At 39.1% G+C, this 15,005-nt stretch overlaps 1 protein-coding gene across 3 annotated transcripts in view; it reads left to right on the top strand.

Annotated features, from left to right (window-relative positions):
- Window positions 1-15,005, top strand: part of fnip1 (folliculin interacting protein 1) — a 114,448-nt gene that overhangs the window by 7,210 nt on the left and 92,233 nt on the right. The gene's annotated exons all lie outside the window — the stretch shown is intronic.

Below are 15,005 nucleotides of genomic sequence, written 5' to 3'. Positions count from 1 at the left end.
GGGAATTGGAAAAGGTTCTTAATCTGAATGGTCGTCATCAATGGAAATGGGATCGATACTGCATCCAATTGGCATTTCATGCCTGATATTAATTACTTTTTGATCACAACCTTCCCTCCTTCCTGTATGGAGTTTGCACATTCTCCCCGTGTCTGCATGGGTTTCCTCCAGGTGCTCCAGTTTCTTCCCACAATCCAAAGATATGCAAATCAGGTGAATTTGCCATACTAAATTCTCCATAGTGTTGGGTGCATGAGTCAGTGGTAAATATAGGGTCGGGAAGTATGGGAGCCTGATATCTGTTGGAATCTCTTGCTCTTCCCCTTTTACTATTTGCTACATTTTCAAGCATTGTGCCATATGCGATGTTTAAAATTCAGATCTATTTGCCCAATTATAGATAATTTGTTAAGAAGTGGTCCAGTTGCTGACCCCTGGTGGACATAATTGTATACTTTCTTCCATGCTCACCGTTACTCTTTGGGTCTACGTGGGTTACTTTTTGGAGAGTCAGTGTGGTCTTGCTGGACAAAATGGCCTGTTTCCACACTGTAGGGAATGTAATCCAATCTAAAAATGGACTTTGCTTTAAAAAGACGGATACTGTTTCCAAAATCATATTTGAGTAGGGAAAAGGATGGATCATTCCATCTAATAGTTCCTATCCTACAGAATAGGTCTGAATTTTCAGTTGGGCTGTTTCAAGTTCAGTTTTTGTCGAAGCAAGTGCTCAATATTCAGCTGCTCCAGTAATAGACCACAGAGCACAATGTGTTCAAACTGAGAACAGGATAACCTTGTCTTGCAATGACTAGACTATTGTTCTTGACCATGAATTCTTAGCAGCAAAGTAATGTTCATGCGAACGTTCTTCTACATTTGTTATAATGTGTTTTCCTTGCTGAGAACCAAGTTTAAGAGGAAGCCAGTACAGTAAGGACCTCAATTTACCAGCTTAGGACCCCAATCCAATTTAGGAATGTTCGTACTCACGATAGCGATCCCAAACAGGGATGTAATTTTGAAGACCTGACATATGAATATTTTCTGTACTTACGAATGGCTTCTTTACATTGTCCTGAATTGTGTTCCGACTTGCGGACAGATTCCTCGGGTATCCCTGTACCTCCATTGCAGAGAATGTCTTTCACAGAAACAGGCCATTCAGCACAACTAATCTGTCCTTTTGGTTGCATAGCACATAGGTCTGCAACCAGAGTTGTGTTCACGTGGTGTACATTGTTGTTTTGAACTGTTCTGGAAAGGAAACCTGGAGAGGAAGTTATGTCTGCAAAATCATAATGCATGGTAAAACAATATTTTTGCAAGACTGTTTATTTAACCAAGTTGCAATTTACATTTTCAATTGGGCACAAAATAAGTTTTAATAGGTCTGTTTTCATTGTTTGAAATTTTAATAAACATTAAAGAACTGAAAGAGAAAAAGAACAAATATATTTCAAGTTTGCAGAAGATATCAATGAGAGCTCAAGATGAATGGAAATGGATTAAAATGCTAGACTAGCTGAAGCACCTGATGGTAGTGATCTTAGCTCTCCTGAAATATTCATTACCTATAAAAAAATCAGAAGCAATAGATAGGCAATAAATCGATTTTCTTTTAATGATTTTAGGATGTTACATTAGCTGGAAAATATTTTGGATTAGTTTAGAGGCTATCTACGCAGGAACTCGTAAACAGAAAGTTAACAAAGAAGTTGAAAGCTCAGACATCCTAAGCGTTTTGAAATAGTTGGAAGTACTTTCAAAAATGAGAATTTTTTATATATATATGTCACTTTGTTAAGATTATATGAGCTTTATTTAAAGAGTGGGTAAGATTTAGGAGGCGTTGTATCAGCATTGGTAGACAGTTATTGATGAATAAGGAGTAGTTAAGGCAAGTAGATGTTACTCGATTGGATAAGGAATGGTAATTCCCTGTGTAATGCTGCTTCCACTGGTTCACAGTATCTGTAGATCATTTTACAATTGGGAATGTGTAAGCACTCGCTCGGTTCTCTTAAAAGTGAGAGTTGAAAAACCTTGAAGAAAGCATGGACTAGTTAGTGATATAGAAAAATAAAAGAAGCAATTTAATGTTGATGTGTGATGCTGAACGTTTTTCTGAGGGAAGCAAGGAATGGGAGTTCACATGTAATGAAAGGATATTCAAAGATGTGGATAGACAGAAACTATACATTCGTAACAATGCCAATGTATAATTCCTTGAAAATGAGTATAAATTGAAATCAAAGGTTAACAACCTTTTATTATAAGTAGGGTCAATGAGTACAAGAAAAAATAACAGATACATTTGCTTAAAATATTGAGATTACAGAGCATTATTTGCAGTTTTGGCTATCTCATGGGGAAAAATACATAAATCTTTAGTGATTCTATATGGGTAAACATTTCATTCTTGTTTTTGAATCCTTCCATGCCATTACCTCTTCCTATCTCTAATTTCCTATAACCCTTAAACCAAATGCTGGTAGCTGAAGAAACTACAGAAGTTGAGTTAAAATCATGTTGAAGTTCCATGCCTGAGGTTTTGAATGTAATGAAACTTCTCCACTAACCTGAATTATAGTAAAGGTTGATGCAGGCTTCTGTTTCTTCTACCTATAATAGCCTAAATGTTTTGTAGTTCCACTTTTTTAAAGCTTTCCATTTATGTGTTTCCTACTTTTTTTTCTGGTCTTTTTGATACCACAGCCAACTCTGGAGGAGCTGGAAAAGAAGGCATTGCGGGATTCTCTGGTTATACCTCAATAAGTAAGCATGGAACTGAGTGCAGTCCCACTGAGTTGGACAGTGATGGAGAGGAATGGTCCACAATGTCAGAATCAGAAGACAATTGGAGGGATATTTGTATTTCTCAATCACCATAAATGTTTATTTCAGAGGAATTTCAGTACTGTGTAGGATCAAAAAGCTGATTGGTAGTGTCAATCAAGGAGTTCAGGCCAAGGTGGGCACTGATTTGACAGGCAATAACACATCCAAGAACTTTGGAAAGAAATGGAGTACGGAGGGAAGAAATGGGGCAATAATTTTCAAAGATGGAGGGGGTTGAAATTTATTTTGTGAGCCAAAGAAGATGATGGCAGATTTGATGAAGATTGGAACAGTACCTGAGGAGAGGGAACTGTTAACAATATGGACAAGTATGGGGTCAAAATTGAGTGATTGGTAGTTTAGGGGGAAATAAGATGGAGGGCATAAAAGGTGGATTTTGTGGACAAGATAAGTGAAGACAGTAAGTAGTTTTGCAGGCATAGCTGTGTTGGGTGTAAATGTTTCTCACTGCAAAGTCTGTCCAACCTTCATAGTCGCCCAGAGGGAACAAGATATTTAAAATGCGGAGGAAGCAGCAGGAGCAATAGAGAAGCATCTGAGTTGAGAGAAAAGCCTAGAAAAGATGCTGAAGGAACATAGAGCAAACATGGCTCTAGCCACCATTCATCTGTTTATTCTTGGATCACAGTGTCACACATTGTTGCCCTGTGTCACAGGCCCTAGTTTGATAAAATGTGCTAAAGGATGGGAAAGAATTAATTGAATGATTTCAACCATAGTGATTCACTTTGCATTTGCTAATTGGAGATACCAGGTGTCTTGAGTTGAGTCAGCAATTTGTTGTAAAGTCACAGAATTAAGACAGATTTCCATACCAGTATGACATATTGGTACATTCTTTAACTAGGAATGAATAGCAAGACTGACTTTATTTGAATGAATTGTGAAATTAGAGGTACAGATTTTCTCACTAATTTATAACAGCTCATATGGATTGAATCAACACTTTGCCCTCACGTTTGGCAGAGAATCTGGGTCAAACTGCAGGTAAGTATGAAAGTGCAGGCAGCATCTGCCAAATAAATGATAGCCTTACAGCCTTTTTCTAACTCTGATCTTGAAAATGGATCGTTTAATTCTGTGCAAGTATAGTAGATTCTTGTGCGAATTGTAACATTGATATCCATTGCCTTTTTATTTGTCTTGATCTTTAGTCATTTTTCAGGTTTTCCACTGTAAGGTTTGATATCTCTTCTCATTTTCTCTTGCTCATGCTTGCATACAATTAGTTTGATAAAAATGAAACTTCAATTTTTTCCCTAAATCAATGTCAAAATTTGTTAACATTTGTCAATTGCTTCCATTTTGGAACAGGTGGTGACATTTAGCAATCTCTGCCTAATTAGTTGGTTTCTAACTGAAATACTCGATGCTTGCAGTTAAACTTCAGATGTTTAAAAGTATTTTTAAAAATTCGTTTCCTTTCTGTCAATTCTGGCATGCAAAAATGTAGCAACTGGTTGCTTGTTATACTGGATCAGCTTTACAGCAAAGTTGAAGAACTGATGAAGCAACCTGCCTTTTCCTCTGTACATCACGAGAATAGATTGCTTTCCTGCTTTTAATTTCAAAATCAAATATTGCTGTAAGTTCTGGTTTAACTGTCTTCCTCCTAGTGTCACATGCATTGTCACAAGTTCAGAGATGCATGACTAAGGCAGTGGTGAGACACACCCCTTAGCCTACTGCAAATGAGGAATCTGTATCAGTAGTTAACTATAGGTAACTTATGAGGAAGGCTCTTCAAAATTTGGGAGTTACCTCTTATTTTGGCTCCTTTTGTATCCTTTCCCGAAAGTGTGACTCATAGATTACAATTCCACAACTGCTGGCAGCTCTCTGGTACATTCCTTAAGGAACTATTTTTCATGCGTAAATTTGGTTTGTGGCTGACTATTAGTGACATTACAATCATAGTTGTAATTCATTGTTTGCTTTAATAGAGTCCGCCAGCTGTGTGCAAGCTTGAACAGTGGTAAACATTACAACTCAGTCAGTTAATCTTGTCCTGTCCAGCATTATATAAGCTATCAATTTTTTGCTAGTGGAGATGAACTTTTTCTGTGTTGCTAAATTTAAAATGAAACTTCTGCATTCAACAAGTCACTGTATTTAAACAAAAGTAACTTTCCTTCTGATTGGACATAACAGTAGGTAAACGTGCGGGCTACAGTGCCCCAACATTGCTCTTTATTGAAATTGCAAGACTAACCTTGACAGCAAAATTCAAACCAGTTTACCTTAATGCATTAACTAGCAACAAAAGTACTCAGTAGAGATCAGGAGTGTAAAACTTGGCATAAAACAATATCTACCCTTTTTTTGTCAGTTTACTTGCAATTTCTGTTTGCATTTGTATGTCCGCTTACTCATTTTCTATTTGCATTTCCAGCAATATACCATTGGCCTTGCAGTAACCTCAACTACACTCCCTACATCTTGTAAGGACTTCTGTGCCATTCTCCCATTTCCTCTGCCTCTGTCATATCTGCTTTAATAAAGCACCTTTCCACAATAGATCTCTTCTTTTCCCTTAACCAAGGGCTTCCAGATAACTTACCCACTTCTAAATCATGGTACATGGAGCCCATGCCCATGTCTGCCACACTTTCTGCACTTTTGCCCTCACTCCATTTCCTCCCTCCCAGAGCAATAATAGAGGTTCCCCTTGTCTTCTCTTCCACCCCACTTTTTTCTGCTGGCTCTGGCAAGATGTCATCACCAACTGCATCTTCTGAAAGGAGTGTTCTCTCAGTGATAGCCTGGACCATACCTCTGTATCCAAACACTCATACCCTTTCTCAATACACCACTCTGTGCAAACATTAGGAGCATAACATCTTTTCTTTGATCTTCTCTTTCCTCGTTGTCCAAAGATCCAGATGCTGTCTTCGGGTAAAGCAGCAACTTACTTGTACTTCTCAAAAAAAAAATTCTGCTCACAATATGGCAGTCTCAGTATTGTGGAGAGCAAACACTGATTGGATGATTGCTTTGCGTAGCACATGTCTATGGCTCTAGGTTTTCTGTGGCCTGTCCTTTTAACCCTACCTTACTGTCATGGTGACATCACTGCCCACAACTGACTGTGTTGTTCCAGTGTGGCTGAACACAGCCCCAGGAATGACACCTCGACATGCAGCTCAGTACTCAATACAGTCTTTTGGGCTTAGTATTGAGTTTGATCATTTTCAGACAGGAAACTCTTGCCCCTTTTTGTTACCTTCTTTTTCCTTTGTTTGTTGCGGTATTTTTAGGACACCTGTTTTGGGCATGTCATTGTTTTTCATTCTGTCCATCTCCACTCCCTTTAGTCCTGGAGGGCTCATGCTTTTGTCATTCATCTGTTCTGTCTTTAATTCTAGTACAGACCTTTCTTTTGTTCTTATACCCCCACCTCATTTGCAAAACTTATTGCTACTCTATCTTTTCCCAGTTTTGATGAAATGCCAAAACCTGAAACATGATCTCTCTCTCCAACCCCTCCCCACATAGAAGTTGTCCAATCTGCTGAGTTTCTTGTAGAATTTTCTGATTTCAGACTTCAAGCATCTGCAGTACTCTGCTTCAAAGCAATGTTTTTCTCCTTCCCGGCCTGGCTGTTGCTCAGGCCAGTTGTGACATTGGTCCATTTCAATATGGGGTTTAGGTAGCTTAGCTCAGCAGAACACACACTGGCTCTATTCTGACCTGTGTTACTTAATATCGTGTCACACGTTTCATGAATCTACTAATGCATTCAGATTGGTGCTTTCTAAATATAGCTAGATATAAATATGGATGCTGCAGCATGTCATTGTCTGACAATAGTCACTTGGAGCTTTGGACAAAGCAGGAGTTTATAAAATCCACTTTACCTGATGCATAATAGATGGTTTACAAAATGATATGGTGTATCCCAAGAAATTCACCTAGCTTTTTAAAATTGCACCGCCAACAGTTCCCCTCAGAGCGTAAAAAAACCCATCACAAATGTGTTGTTCATAAACACTAGAGTGGAAAATTGACCAGTTTAAAACTTGGGTTTGCAAATAAGACATTTTTTTTAAAGAGATTGAAGGACATTGTACCCTGTTGCTTAACATGGCCCTTTTTAAATTGAAGTTTCATTTTTCATTTAAACCAATGCACCAGAGTCACCAGAGACACATGTGAATGAACTTTGATGCAACTGGTGTTTTTCTGCTCATGAATTTCATATATCCATATCTAATAAGCATTTGAAGTGTTATGCAGAAATGTCTATTTGTGCAGAGGCTCACCGACTATAGTAATCTATTGTAATTTCTTGAGTTCTGGAATTTACTCATTTTAGCAGACCTAATATTCTACCCTATCCTAAAGTAATGAAAAGAGTGAATTTTATGTTTTATCTTTACACAACAACTTCATGATGCTCGTTCTTGCCAAACTTGATAAATCACCTTACTCAAAGTTGAAAACACAGCCATGTTATTGTTTTTGTCATCTATTGTTTCAGACTGAAACTATCCCTTCTGTATTGTATCCCTCTTCAGGATCACCAGAAACTTGTCTGTAGGCTAAATAATGAAATAATTTTTACTTGCCCTCCTGAAATATTGTCTGCTGAGCTTCTAGTGAAGAGACTACATTGCCTGTGTGGAGGGCTGGGTGTTAGTACCGAGAGTGATTCTTTGTGTTATGAGATATGATGACCTGAAATCAGACCAGGTGCTCATTTCATGGATGCAAAGTGAAAGATGGCATCTGGATGGAAAAGGTGGAAATTGCCCTGGATTCCCTGGAAACCTTTTTCTTTGAAAAGAGTAACTGAAAAAAAATTGGACGTGGTATTTCAGTTAATCATTTCTGAGAACAAAGCGTTGTAACTGATTAGATCTTCAGACTGAAGGGATACTCCGTTTCATAATGCAATGAAGGGGAAGGAAATGTTTTTTTCTATATCATTTCTGTGTCCCCATTTCACAAACCACACACACTAGGTTTGATGTTTCAAATGGGTTGATGCTGTTGATCTGAGTAATTAGACTCTGGGAAAGCCACTGGTTCTAATCTTTTTTTTGTTTCTTTTCAGTCAATTTTATTTAATTGAATGTAAGCAGTGTTAACAAGGCCAGTATTTGTTGCCCATCACTAATTGTTTTAGTATCAGTTGTGGTGATCCACCTTTTTGCACTGCTACAATCAAGGCTGTTTCACGTTCTGACCTGAGAGAAGTTCCAGCAACAGTTCCTAAGACGGCAGAATGAACCCAAGTTGGAGTGATGTCTAGTGTGAACTAAAACTCACTTAGTGGCTGTGTACTACCTCTGCTGCCCTTGTCCTTTGAGGTAGAGATTGAACATTTTGAAGATGCTGTCGAAGGAACTTTGGTGAGTTTCTGCAGTGTATCTTGTAGATGGCTAATGCTGCTGCCACAATGCGCTGGTGGTACAGGCAATTAATTTTTTCAAGGTGGTGGCCGTGTGAATCCACCAGGCTGCTTTTGACTGGGATGGGATTAAATTTCTTGAGTTATTGGAGCTGCACTTATACTAGACAAATAGTATTCCTGACTTCTGCTTTGCTGATAGTGAACCGGCTTTGGGAGGTCAGAAGGTGAGTTACAGAAGGTGAATTACCTGTTCTGTAATTGCAGTATTTGTTTAAGTTTTGAATGCCAACACACTGGGAGAGAGGTGGGTTAGCCATGGTAATTCCATTATATGTCTTAAGGTTGCGTTCACTTCTCTCTTTGAAGATTGTCATTGCTTGGCAGTTAAGTGTTTCAGTATCTGAATATTAGAATGATAGAAGCACTGCAATCATAGGCAATCATTGTCATAAACCAAGTGTGCATGAACACATGCCCCTCAGATGAAATGCTCAGGTATGAATGTCTTGTTCCTCATGGAAATGTTGAATGGATTCAAGGTACCCAGTACTCCTAGCCCTGTGGAAGCAAATGCCAGCATAGATCGTTTTTTTTTAAAAAGGATGAGGATAATAGAAATGACAAAGATTAAGACTCGTTGCTTTCTTTAACAAATACAAAACATGGGCCAAAGGGCTTCTTCTGTATTGTGAGATTCTAAAACAGTGCTTGCAATTCATGAACACACATTTCTGTTAATACTTGAGTGAAACATTTTGTTCCATCTGCAGGTGGCTCTGTACATGGGGGTTTTGTTGAAAATAAAGGAGAATCATTTTTATTTTTGTAATTCTAGTCCTGTCACATGATGCACCTCCTTCAGCTCTTATCAGTTTCCAACGAATTGGCAAAGCATGTTGTTAATGATCTGTTCATTGTAGGTTTTTGGAACTAACACTATATAAACATTACTGCTTATTAATGTTGGCCTTAAATATGCAAAGCAGGAGCTCACACATTTCCTAGCCTATCATGGAGTTTAAAAAAAATTCTATGCATCTGTTCTTTGATTTCATTGTTTAAAGTCAATTTAATATACAACAATTTCGGCAGATGTGTTCCCGCTCACAGTCAAGAAGCTCATAAAAGCAAGATATGTTGTTTTGCATTTGCCTCTGAACTTGAGATCCCATGACAAGTTATGTTTTGGCATAGTTGGAAGGAGTGCTAGAATTGGGATCTATACCCTGGTTTAGGAAGTGAAAAGAGAATCCCAGTACTCGCTCCTGCTGCATATTGCAATGTGTGGGTGTCTCATTAGGACAGGATCAAGGTCAGCTGCAAGGACTTGCATGAAAAATAGTCACTTAGTGAAGAAACAAAGAGTCAAGACTATTTGTGTAGCTATACCTTAGTAAGACTTGGTTTCTTCTGCACAGAAAAGGTTTTTGAAACTTCAAATGTTCTGAGAAATAGTCACTTGTTAGCATATACATTGAGTATAGTGAAAAAAATACATTTTATCAAAGCTTTTCATATTGAATTCATCAGGGCAGTTCACAAAAACTATCCAAATAAAGGAAATTACATTCATACTCAGAGCAGATTTTGATTGGTAGAATCATTGCCATGAAGAATGCATCGAGTAATGATGATAGGCAGTTAACTGCCAAGCTTTGTTTGAATACTAAACCAGGCATTGCTCAGAGAAATGAGACAGAATGGTTGTCACTCGTTTTATTGCCGACATCAGGAAGAAAATGTCCACACATTGCATCTATTCCATCTATAAAATAGCTAGTGATCATTAGAACATGGAACAATATAGCACAGGAACAGGCCCTTCGGCCACTGATGTTGTACCAAACTGACACCAAATTAAACTAATCCTTTCTGCTTGCCCCTGGTCCATATCCCTTCATTCCTTGTATATTCATGTGCTTATCTAAAAGTCCCTTAAATGCCCCTCTCGTATCTGCCTCCACCACCATTCTTGACAGCACCTTCCAGACTCCTACCACTCTGTTTTAAAAAATAAGTTGCCCCTCACATTTCCGTGGAGCTTCCCCCCACCCCATTTCAAAAAAGATCTGACTGTTGACCCTACCTATGTAGCTCATAATTTTATAGAGATCTATCAAGTCTTCCTTCAACCTCTGCTGTTTCAGAGACAACCACCAAATTTTTCTTTCCTCTCCTTTATAGCTCATACCCTCCTATTCCTGGTAAATCTCTTCTGCATCCTCTCCAAAGCCTCCAATCCTTCCTGTAATGTGTAACCAGAATTGAACACAATGCTAAGTGCAGCCTATCCAAAGTCTTTTAAAGCTGCAGCAGGACATCCTGACTCTTGTACTCAACTCCCTGACCAACAAAGGCAAGCATGCCATATGCCACCTTTATTATCCTATATACTTGCGTGGCCACTTTCAGGGAGCTATGGACTCAGACCCCAGGATCCCACTGTTCATCAATGCTGTTCAGGGTCCTGCCATTAATTGTATTCTTTTCCTTTAATATTTGATCTCCCAAAGTGCAGCACCTCACACTTATGTGGACTATATATATATAAAGCCTTACAAAAATGCATGTAGACAACAGACACTCCTGCAACCTCGTTGATCAACTTTGTTATCTTCTCAAAAAATTCACTCAAGTTAGTAGGACATGACCTGCCCTACAGAAAGCCATGCTGACTGTACCTAATTAGGCCATGCTTTTCCAAGTGTGCATAAATCTTATCACTAAGAATTCTCTCCAGGAACTTCCCAATCACCGAGACTCACCAGTCTAATTTCCTGGGTTATCCCTGTTTCCCTTCTTAAACAGATGAACAACACGCCAGTCTTCTGGGCTGTGTCCAGTGGCAATGTGGATACAAAGATCTTGGTCAAGGCCCCAGCAAGCTCCTCTCTTGCCTCTTTCAATAATTTGGGGGAGATCCATCAGGCCCTAGGGACCTAACAACCTTAATGTCCTTCAAGAGACCCAACACCACTACTTTCTTGATCTCAAAATGCTGGAGCATATTAGCATGCTCCACACTTCTCACTCTCCTCCATATCCTTCTCCTGGGTGAATATTAATGCAAAGTGCTCAGTTAGGATCTCATTTCTCCAGATAATGTTTTGTTTAATCAGAGTCAACCAGCACGTGTTAAAGTTTAAACAAAGCTTAACAGTCATCAGTAACTGGTGCTGCCTTCTGGCAATGCCTGTAATCAGAGTCCACTTGCCAACCAATCAGCAATCTTCTCATTTAACGTATTTTTTTCCCCTGCGCTTTGATATTTCTTGTAACATGTCCAAATGAATGCACGATGTAAAGTGTCAAAATAGTGTTTTATCAGAATCAACAATTTTGTTGAGTCTCATGCAGCACTGTCTCTCTGTGTCCCAGTGAGATTTCTCATGCTTTTTTGCAAAACACTTCTCAATAGCTATGCGCCACATCTCTGTGGCACCCCACTTGTCCTGTCTTCCCTGTTGCTGGTGATGGAGGTACTCTCCACTGTATGTGCGTCCACAGAATTCTCAAAGCTAGTGTCATACTTAAAACGCAAATGGGTACCCCCTCAAACCCAATCAGTTCAGTGCCATCCTGCACAGTTCCTTTGTGTGAAGGTACATAGCGGGCATATGCAACTTGGCACACTGATTTTTGCTGACAGAAATCCAAAGGTCCTGGGTGCTGGTGTAGTTTTGAGAAGGTTATGTTCTTTACCTATGACATCGGAGGAGGCTGCACTACTTACCTTGCCAGTCTGATTTGAAGTTGCCACCAGGCCAGTGTGATTGCAATAGTGTGGAGGAACATGCAGCAGTGCTGCAAGAAGGTCCGTGCTCTCTCCATTCTGTGAGGTAAGCATCAATAATTTCTCTCTGCCATCATTATCTCTCTGCAACCTCTCTCTTGTTGTGTAACAGCACTAATTCCCACCAAGTTCACGGTCCACCTCTCTCACTGTTGCATGCAACATCTTTCTCACTCTCAACCACTGCAGCAACCCACACTACTAACCCTGCATGGCCTCTATGCCAACTACTCCCTCTCCGTGGAGAACTCTGCACATTTCCCATGTCTGCACTAATGTTAACAATTGTGCCATCCACTCCCACCTGGCTCACTCCCACCTTTTAGCATTTTCCAGAAGGAAATACCCACAATAGGGCAGAAAGAATCAAGACAGGTGGTCAAGTGCCTGACAATTGTTGCCTCAACAGGGATGAAGTGAGGATAGTAACTGTTCATGTAGCAGTGCTGAAATCTCCAATCCCTGGGAAGAATCCCGGGGTGGCACGGTGGCTCAGTGGTTAGCACTGCTGCCTCACAGTGCCACGGACCCAGGTTCGATTCCAGCCTCTGGCACCTATCCGTGTGGAGTTTGCATGTTCACCCCGTCTCTGCATGGGTTTCCTCCAGGTGCTCCAGTTTTCTCCTACAGTCCAGAGATGTGCAGGTCAGGTGAATTGGCCATGCTAAATTGCCCATATCATTAGGTGCATTAGCGAGAGGGAAATGGGTCTGGATGGGTTACTGTTTGGAGGATCGGTGTGGGGCCGAAGGGCCTGCTTCCACTCTGTAGGAAATCAAATCTAATCTAATCATTGTCCATTACTGTGCGCCCATTACCGCCACTAGAAATATACTGTCAAAACATGCCTATTGTGTCTGCTATATATATATAATATATATATACAAAATTGCACTCCATTGCTCTAACTATCACTACTCAGTAACAACGCCCAGGTGATGAGAGATGTGAAACTTTGATCTCCCTCCAGGTGCCCTTTTCCTCATAAGACAGGGTGGTGTCAGTAGATGCCGAGTTGGGTAGTCTGAGAGTGAACAGCGCCAGACTTGCCATTTTAAAAAAAAATCCCTTAAACTGAGCTCATAATGAGAGTTGAAGGTGTTAGATTTATGCAACAAGAACATTTTTGAGATGGTCCGAATATCCTGCAAAAAAAAAAGAACTGAACTTTAATCACATCCCACTGTGACCGCCTGAATGGAAATGTTGTTTTAAAGATGACCAGACGTTTAATTTTGTAAAGGAAGTAAAGGAGAACCGTGGAAATAAACTTTCATTTCTAGCTGATCCTGATGACAGCTGTTGCACTGTGGAACAAAACCCACGACAACCGTAACTGTGGTTTTGTTTCTGTTGTCTTGCCGGCCCTTTGAAACACATCCAAGTTCTTTTTTTCAATATTATGGGGGCTACACTGTTTCCCTACCAAATTGTTTTGTTTTAATTGCTTTTTAATGAATCATCTTAATTGCATTGAGTTCATTTTTTAAATGTCACATATTGGTGTACGTTTTTGATGAAGCTTCTGTACGCAAAATGTTTTTTCAGTTATGTCTATCATGCAAATTTTATCGAATGGTGAGCCAGTCCAAATATATTTTATTCTGACATTGTTCAACTTTCCAATTGCCATGGTATCAACACTGGGGAAATTTTTCTGCTTAAGTTTAAATATTAAGCTTTATTTTTGAGTTGGTTTCCTGGACACTGAATTCCTGTCAGTGGCTATGTTCCCTTTGCAGATGAATGAAAAGGGCATCAATTCTACTTCACAGAGCAATTTAAACAGTGCTGTAATTAATTGTATAACAGAATTTTGGACTTTCACAAATATTCCTCATTGTTGTCAATGTTCTAAATATATCTCACTATTCTGGTTTATTAAGATTATCTCAATTTTGCATGTTCACTGATGACAGGAGCATTATGTACACCTGGACTGTAACCTCTTGAGGGTTTCCACGTGGCACCATAAAACACAACCATGAAACTAGTTCCCACCATAAATTCCAGATTAGAGTTTTGATTATTGATCCCGAGTGTTGTAATATTTATCGTTCTAATTTGACAGAAGTGTTTTGTTGACAATCAATTCCACTTTATTTTGTGCTACGTGATCCTATTAATGCAAGTTAATTAACTGGCAAATTTACCAAGCAACTTATAATTATTTACAAGGAAGTTCCCACCATTGTTGCAAGTTATTAGTAATCTATTATTCTTGAGTGGTGCTTGGTTTACTTGTATTTCATTCCTTGTGTATCAACACAAATGTATGAATTATTTGTTGATTTCATAAACTACAGAAGTAAGTAGTTGAAATTTAGTACAGTTTTCTTTCATGTGAAGCATTGCTTAAGTGTGTCTTATTTTTGACTTTCTTTGAGATGTGGGGGTTTGCTGGAAAACCTGATATGCATCTACCATCTGTAAGTTTCTTGCAGAAGATGCCATTGTCTTAAACTGTTAGTCTATGGGAATGATACTCCTACAATGCTATTTGGTAAGGAATTCCATGTGTTTGGCTGTGAATGAGATCATGAATGTGACTCCACCTCCACTACTGTGATCTCCGCCTCTTATTTCAAATGCACACACAAAATCAAATGTGCAATAATTAGTTGGCATTGGTTACACATCTTGCACCCTTTCCCAAAGCGTTTTGGATTAGTAGACTCTACGATTAATTTAAAATTCAAATTCCTGATGAAGGGCTTTTACCTGAAACGTCGATTTTCCTGCTCTCCGGATGCTGCATGACCTGCTGTGCTTTTCCAGCACCACTCTGATCTCGATGCAGAATCATCCTGTTGCATGTTTACCATATTCATGTGAAAATACCTTATCCAATATTTTAAAAGCCTTAACCTATTTGAAGTAAAAATACTTTCTTTGTAAATAGTAGCTGAGAGCATGTTTATCCATTTGTGTGTTTATTTGTATCAATATGTGCATAATTTTCTCAGTGCTTCTACGGATTTATCCAGGGTGTAT

Source organism: Hemiscyllium ocellatum, chromosome 16 (assembly GCF_020745735.1).
Source record: "Hemiscyllium ocellatum isolate sHemOce1 chromosome 16, sHemOce1.pat.X.cur, whole genome shotgun sequence".
Lineage (NCBI taxonomy): Eukaryota > Metazoa > Chordata > Chondrichthyes > Orectolobiformes > Hemiscylliidae > Hemiscyllium > Hemiscyllium ocellatum.
This window is presented reverse-complemented; position numbering and strand designations above follow the sequence as displayed.